At 41.6% G+C, this 6,570-nt stretch overlaps 11 non-coding genes across 11 annotated transcripts; all 11 read left to right on the forward strand.

Moving 5' to 3' along the window:
• Positions 1-200: 200 nt before the first annotated feature.
• Positions 201-319, forward strand: LOC141316663 (5S ribosomal RNA). Its single transcript, XR_012351508.1, has one exon. It is a non-coding gene; the product is annotated as a 5S ribosomal RNA (ribosomal RNA).
• Positions 320-1,072: 753 nt separating this feature from the next.
• Positions 1,073-1,191, forward strand: LOC141316664 (5S ribosomal RNA). The gene has a single exon (XR_012351509.1). It is a non-coding gene; the product is annotated as a 5S ribosomal RNA (ribosomal RNA).
• A 753-nt stretch (positions 1,192-1,944) lies between these two features.
• Positions 1,945-2,063, forward strand: LOC141316665 (5S ribosomal RNA). The gene has a single exon (XR_012351510.1). It is a non-coding gene; the product is annotated as a 5S ribosomal RNA (ribosomal RNA).
• A 753-nt stretch (positions 2,064-2,816) lies between these two features.
• LOC141316666 (5S ribosomal RNA) lies at positions 2,817-2,935 on the forward strand. The gene has a single exon (XR_012351511.1). It is a non-coding gene; the product is annotated as a 5S ribosomal RNA (ribosomal RNA).
• Positions 2,936-3,688: 753 nt separating this feature from the next.
• LOC141316668 (5S ribosomal RNA) lies at positions 3,689-3,807 on the forward strand. The gene has a single exon (XR_012351512.1). It is a non-coding gene; the product is annotated as a 5S ribosomal RNA (ribosomal RNA).
• Positions 3,808-3,891: 84 nt separating this feature from the next.
• Positions 3,892-4,010, forward strand: LOC141316670 (5S ribosomal RNA). The gene has a single exon (XR_012351514.1). It is a non-coding gene; the product is annotated as a 5S ribosomal RNA (ribosomal RNA).
• An 84-nt stretch (positions 4,011-4,094) lies between these two features.
• LOC141316671 (5S ribosomal RNA) lies at positions 4,095-4,213 on the forward strand. The gene has a single exon (XR_012351515.1). It is a non-coding gene; the product is annotated as a 5S ribosomal RNA (ribosomal RNA).
• An 84-nt stretch (positions 4,214-4,297) lies between these two features.
• On the forward strand, positions 4,298-4,416 carry LOC141316672 (5S ribosomal RNA). The gene has a single exon (XR_012351517.1). It is a non-coding gene; the product is annotated as a 5S ribosomal RNA (ribosomal RNA).
• A 753-nt stretch (positions 4,417-5,169) lies between these two features.
• LOC141316673 (5S ribosomal RNA) lies at positions 5,170-5,288 on the forward strand. Its single transcript, XR_012351518.1, has one exon. It is a non-coding gene; the product is annotated as a 5S ribosomal RNA (ribosomal RNA).
• Positions 5,289-6,041: 753 nt separating this feature from the next.
• Positions 6,042-6,160, forward strand: LOC141316674 (5S ribosomal RNA). Its single transcript, XR_012351519.1, has one exon. It is a non-coding gene; the product is annotated as a 5S ribosomal RNA (ribosomal RNA).
• An 84-nt stretch (positions 6,161-6,244) lies between these two features.
• LOC141316675 (5S ribosomal RNA) lies at positions 6,245-6,363 on the forward strand. The gene has a single exon (XR_012351520.1). It is a non-coding gene; the product is annotated as a 5S ribosomal RNA (ribosomal RNA).
• The last annotated feature ends 207 nt before the right edge of the window (positions 6,364-6,570 follow it).

The following is a 6,570-nucleotide window of genomic DNA, read 5'->3' on the forward strand; positions in this document are numbered from 1 at the left end:
CACTAGTCATCTCTCACAGTTAAATCTGATCCCATTTTAGTCTTGTAACTCGGCTGATAAGGCCGATTGTTACACTTGGATGGGAGACCGCCTGGGAATACCAGGTGCTGTAAGCTTTTGCCTTTTCTTCACTATTTATATAATATGCTGGCTTTTACGGAGGCTGATCTTTAAATAGCCCACTTTTTGGAGCAGCCCTCGCTTACGGCCATACCGCGCTGAGAGCGCCCGATCTCGTCTGATCTCGGAAGCTAAGCAGCGTCGGGCCTGCTTAGTACTTGGATGGGAGACCGCCTGGGAATACCAGGTGCTGTAAGCTTTTGCCTTTTCTTCACTATTTATATAATATGCTGGCTTTTAGAAAGACGTGTTTTACCGCTCTATTTATTACAATCATTTAAATGTATTATAGAGTTTTAAGTGTTTTACATGTTTTTTAGGCCATTTTATTACTCTTAACATTTTAAGTGAGTGTGTGTCTTTAAAAAATGGATGGTTGGCCTGCCATGTGACTAGACACATGACAGGAAGCAGGAAGTACAACTGTATAAGAGAGCAGCATGACAAACAAAGGACAGTCACCAAACTGTTGGATTGAGGAGTTGCTAATTTTAGAGCTCACCTTTCCATTCACCACCTGCAAACTTTGGATTACACTTTCTGTGGATTGTATATACACCGGTGGACACTCACATTGGACTTATCAACACACTGGGATTCTTGGACTGTTTTTAGGGTATGGACAAATGAACTGTATTCTTTTAACAGCGTTTACCTCGTTTTATCGTGTTGTTTTAAAGTCTTTTATGTGAACCTTGTAAATAAACCAAATCTATTTAAACCAATCTTCTTTTATGTCTCATTCTTTTAACCACTAGTCATCTCTCACAGTTAAATCTGATCCCATTTTAGTCTTGTAACTCGGCTGATAAGGCCGATTGTTACACTTGGATGGGAGACCGCCTGGGAATACCAGGTGCTGTAAGCTTTTGCCTTTTCTTCACTATTTATATAATATGCTGGCTTTTACGGAGGCTGATCTTTAAATAGCCCACTTTTTGGAGCAGCCCTCGCTTACGGCCATACCGCGCTGAGAGCGCCCGATCTCGTCTGATCTCGGAAGCTAAGCAGCGTCGGGCCTGCTTAGTACTTGGATGGGAGACCGCCTGGGAATACCAGGTGCTGTAAGCTTTTGCCTTTTCTTCACTATTTATATAATATGCTGGCTTTTAGAAAGACGTGTTTTACCGCTCTATTTATTACAATCATTTAAATGTATTATAGAGTTTTAAGTGTTTTACATGTTTTTTAGGCCATTTTATTACTCTTAACATTTTAAGTGAGTGTGTGTCTTTAAAAAATGGATGGTTGGCCTGCCATGTGACTAGACACATGACAGGAAGCAGGAAGTACAACTGTATAAGAGAGCAGCATGACAAACAAAGGACAGTCACCAAACTGTTGGATTGAGGAGTTGCTAATTTTAGAGCTCACCTTTCCATTCACCACCTGCAAACTTTGGATTACACTTTCTGTGGATTGTATATACACCGGTGGACACTCACATTGGACTTATCAACACACTGGGATTCTTGGACTGTTTTTAGGGTATGGACAAATGAACTGTATTCTTTTAACAGCGTTTACCTCGTTTTATCGTGTTGTTTTAAAGTCTTTTATGTGAACCTTGTAAATAAACCAAATCTATTTAAACCAATCTTCTTTTATGTCTCATTCTTTTAACCACTAGTCATCTCTCACAGTTAAATCTGATCCCATTTTAGTCTTGTAACTCGGCTGATAAGGCCGATTGTTACACTTGGATGGGAGACCGCCTGGGAATACCAGGTGCTGTAAGCTTTTGCCTTTTCTTCACTATTTATATAATATGCTGGCTTTTACGGAGGCTGATCTTTAAATAGCCCACTTTTTGGAGCAGCCCTCGCTTACGGCCATACCGCGCTGAGAGCGCCCGATCTCGTCTGATCTCGGAAGCTAAGCAGCGTCGGGCCTGCTTAGTACTTGGATGGGAGACCGCCTGGGAATACCAGGTGCTGTAAGCTTTTGCCTTTTCTTCACTATTTATATAATATGCTGGCTTTTAGAAAGACGTGTTTTACCGCTCTATTTATTACAATCATTTAAATGTATTATAGAGTTTTAAGTGTTTTACATGTTTTTTAGGCCATTTTATTACTCTTAACATTTTAAGTGAGTGTGTGTCTTTAAAAAATGGATGGTTGGCCTGCCATGTGACTAGACACATGACAGGAAGCAGGAAGTACAACTGTATAAGAGAGCAGCATGACAAACAAAGGACAGTCACCAAACTGTTGGATTGAGGAGTTGCTAATTTTAGAGCTCACCTTTCCATTCACCACCTGCAAACTTTGGATTACACTTTCTGTGGATTGTATATACACCGGTGGACACTCACATTGGACTTATCAACACACTGGGATTCTTGGACTGTTTTTAGGGTATGGACAAATGAACTGTATTCTTTTAACAGCGTTTACCTCGTTTTATCGTGTTGTTTTAAAGTCTTTTATGTGAACCTTGTAAATAAACCAAATCTATTTAAACCAATCTTCTTTTATGTCTCATTCTTTTAACCACTAGTCATCTCTCACAGTTAAATCTGATCCCATTTTAGTCTTGTAACTCGGCTGATAAGGCCGATTGTTACACTTGGATGGGAGACCGCCTGGGAATACCAGGTGCTGTAAGCTTTTGCCTTTTCTTCACTATTTATATAATATGCTGGCTTTTACGGAGGCTGATCTTTAAATAGCCCACTTTTTGGAGCAGCCCTCGCTTACGGCCATACCGCGCTGAGAGCGCCCGATCTCGTCTGATCTCGGAAGCTAAGCAGCGTCGGGCCTGCTTAGTACTTGGATGGGAGACCGCCTGGGAATACCAGGTGCTGTAAGCTTTTGCCTTTTCTTCACTATTTATATAATATGCTGGCTTTTAGAAAGACGTGTTTTACCGCTCTATTTATTACAATCATTTAAATGTATTATAGAGTTTTAAGTGTTTTACATGTTTTTTAGGCCATTTTATTACTCTTAACATTTTAAGTGAGTGTGTGTCTTTAAAAAATGGATGGTTGGCCTGCCATGTGACTAGACACATGACAGGAAGCAGGAAGTACAACTGTATAAGAGAGCAGCATGACAAACAAAGGACAGTCACCAAACTGTTGGATTGAGGAGTTGCTAATTTTAGAGCTCACCTTTCCATTCACCACCTGCAAACTTTGGATTACACTTTCTGTGGATTGTATATACACCGGTGGACACTCACATTGGACTTATCAACACACTGGGATTCTTGGACTGTTTTTAGGGTATGGACAAATGAACTGTATTCTTTTAACAGCGTTTACCTCGTTTTATCGTGTTGTTTTAAAGTCTTTTATGTGAACCTTGTAAATAAACCAAATCTATTTAAACCAATCTTCTTTTATGTCTCATTCTTTTAACCACTAGTCATCTCTCACAGTTAAATCTGATCCCATTTTAGTCTTGTAACTCGGCTGATAAGGCCGATTGTTACACTTGGATGGGAGACCGCCTGGGAATACCAGGTGCTGTAAGCTTTTGCCTTTTCTTCACTATTTATATAATATGCTGGCTTTTACGGAGGCTGATCTTTAAATAGCCCACTTTTTGGAGCAGCCCTCGCTTACGGCCATACCGCGCTGAGAGCGCCCGATCTCGTCTGATCTCGGAAGCTAAGCAGCGTCGGGCCTGCTTAGTACTTGGATGGGAGACCGCCTGGGAATACCAGGTGCTGTAAGCTTTTGCCTTTTCTTCACTATTTATATAATATGCTGGCTTTTACGGAGGCTGATCTTTAAATAGCCCACTTTTTGGAGCAGCCCTCGCTTACGGCCATACCGCGCTGAGAGCGCCCGATCTCGTCTGATCTCGGAAGCTAAGCAGCGTCGGGCCTGCTTAGTACTTGGATGGGAGACCGCCTGGGAATACCAGGTGCTGTAAGCTTTTGCCTTTTCTTCACTATTTATATAATATGCTGGCTTTTACGGAGGCTGATCTTTAAATAGCCCACTTTTTGGAGCAGCCCTCGCTTACGGCCATACCGCGCTGAGAGCGCCCGATCTCGTCTGATCTCGGAAGCTAAGCAGCGTCGGGCCTGCTTAGTACTTGGATGGGAGACCGCCTGGGAATACCAGGTGCTGTAAGCTTTTGCCTTTTCTTCACTATTTATATAATATGCTGGCTTTTACGGAGGCTGATCTTTAAATAGCCCACTTTTTGGAGCAGCCCTCGCTTACGGCCATACCGCGCTGAGAGCGCCCGATCTCGTCTGATCTCGGAAGCTAAGCAGCGTCGGGCCTGCTTAGTACTTGGATGGGAGACCGCCTGGGAATACCAGGTGCTGTAAGCTTTTGCCTTTTCTTCACTATTTATATAATATGCTGGCTTTTAGAAAGACGTGTTTTACCGCTCTATTTATTACAATCATTTAAATGTATTATAGAGTTTTAAGTGTTTTACATGTTTTTTAGGCCATTTTATTACTCTTAACATTTTAAGTGAGTGTGTGTCTTTAAAAAATGGATGGTTGGCCTGCCATGTGACTAGACACATGACAGGAAGCAGGAAGTACAACTGTATAAGAGAGCAGCATGACAAACAAAGGACAGTCACCAAACTGTTGGATTGAGGAGTTGCTAATTTTAGAGCTCACCTTTCCATTCACCACCTGCAAACTTTGGATTACACTTTCTGTGGATTGTATATACACCGGTGGACACTCACATTGGACTTATCAACACACTGGGATTCTTGGACTGTTTTTAGGGTATGGACAAATGAACTGTATTCTTTTAACAGCGTTTACCTCGTTTTATCGTGTTGTTTTAAAGTCTTTTATGTGAACCTTGTAAATAAACCAAATCTATTTAAACCAATCTTCTTTTATGTCTCATTCTTTTAACCACTAGTCATCTCTCACAGTTAAATCTGATCCCATTTTAGTCTTGTAACTCGGCTGATAAGGCCGATTGTTACACTTGGATGGGAGACCGCCTGGGAATACCAGGTGCTGTAAGCTTTTGCCTTTTCTTCACTATTTATATAATATGCTGGCTTTTACGGAGGCTGATCTTTAAATAGCCCACTTTTTGGAGCAGCCCTCGCTTACGGCCATACCGCGCTGAGAGCGCCCGATCTCGTCTGATCTCGGAAGCTAAGCAGCGTCGGGCCTGCTTAGTACTTGGATGGGAGACCGCCTGGGAATACCAGGTGCTGTAAGCTTTTGCCTTTTCTTCACTATTTATATAATATGCTGGCTTTTAGAAAGACGTGTTTTACCGCTCTATTTATTACAATCATTTAAATGTATTATAGAGTTTTAAGTGTTTTACATGTTTTTTAGGCCATTTTATTACTCTTAACATTTTAAGTGAGTGTGTGTCTTTAAAAAATGGATGGTTGGCCTGCCATGTGACTAGACACATGACAGGAAGCAGGAAGTACAACTGTATAAGAGAGCAGCATGACAAACAAAGGACAGTCACCAAACTGTTGGATTGAGGAGTTGCTAATTTTAGAGCTCACCTTTCCATTCACCACCTGCAAACTTTGGATTACACTTTCTGTGGATTGTATATACACCGGTGGACACTCACATTGGACTTATCAACACACTGGGATTCTTGGACTGTTTTTAGGGTATGGACAAATGAACTGTATTCTTTTAACAGCGTTTACCTCGTTTTATCGTGTTGTTTTAAAGTCTTTTATGTGAACCTTGTAAATAAACCAAATCTATTTAAACCAATCTTCTTTTATGTCTCATTCTTTTAACCACTAGTCATCTCTCACAGTTAAATCTGATCCCATTTTAGTCTTGTAACTCGGCTGATAAGGCCGATTGTTACACTTGGATGGGAGACCGCCTGGGAATACCAGGTGCTGTAAGCTTTTGCCTTTTCTTCACTATTTATATAATATGCTGGCTTTTACGGAGGCTGATCTTTAAATAGCCCACTTTTTGGAGCAGCCCTCGCTTACGGCCATACCGCGCTGAGAGCGCCCGATCTCGTCTGATCTCGGAAGCTAAGCAGCGTCGGGCCTGCTTAGTACTTGGATGGGAGACCGCCTGGGAATACCAGGTGCTGTAAGCTTTTGCCTTTTCTTCACTATTTATATAATATGCTGGCTTTTACGGAGGCTGATCTTTAAATAGCCCACTTTTTGGAGCAGCCCTCGCTTACGGCCATACCGCGCTGAGAGCGCCCGATCTCGTCTGATCTCGGAAGCTAAGCAGCGTCGGGCCTGCTTAGTACTTGGATGGGAGACCGCCTGGGAATACCAGGTGCTGTAAGCTTTTGCCTTTTCTTCACTATTTATATAATATGCTGGCTTTTAGAAAGACGTGTTTTACCGCTCTATTTATTACAATCATTTAAATGTATTATAGAGTTTTAAGTGTTTTACATGTTTTTTAGGCCATTTTATTACTCTTAACATTTTAAGTGAGTGTGTGTCTTTAAAAAATGGATGGTTGGCCTGCCATGTGACTAGACACATGACA

Source organism: Garra rufa, unplaced genomic scaffold (assembly GCF_049309525.1).
Source record: "Garra rufa unplaced genomic scaffold, GarRuf1.0 hap1_unplaced_127, whole genome shotgun sequence".
NCBI lineage: Eukaryota > Metazoa > Chordata > Actinopteri > Cypriniformes > Cyprinidae > Garra > Garra rufa.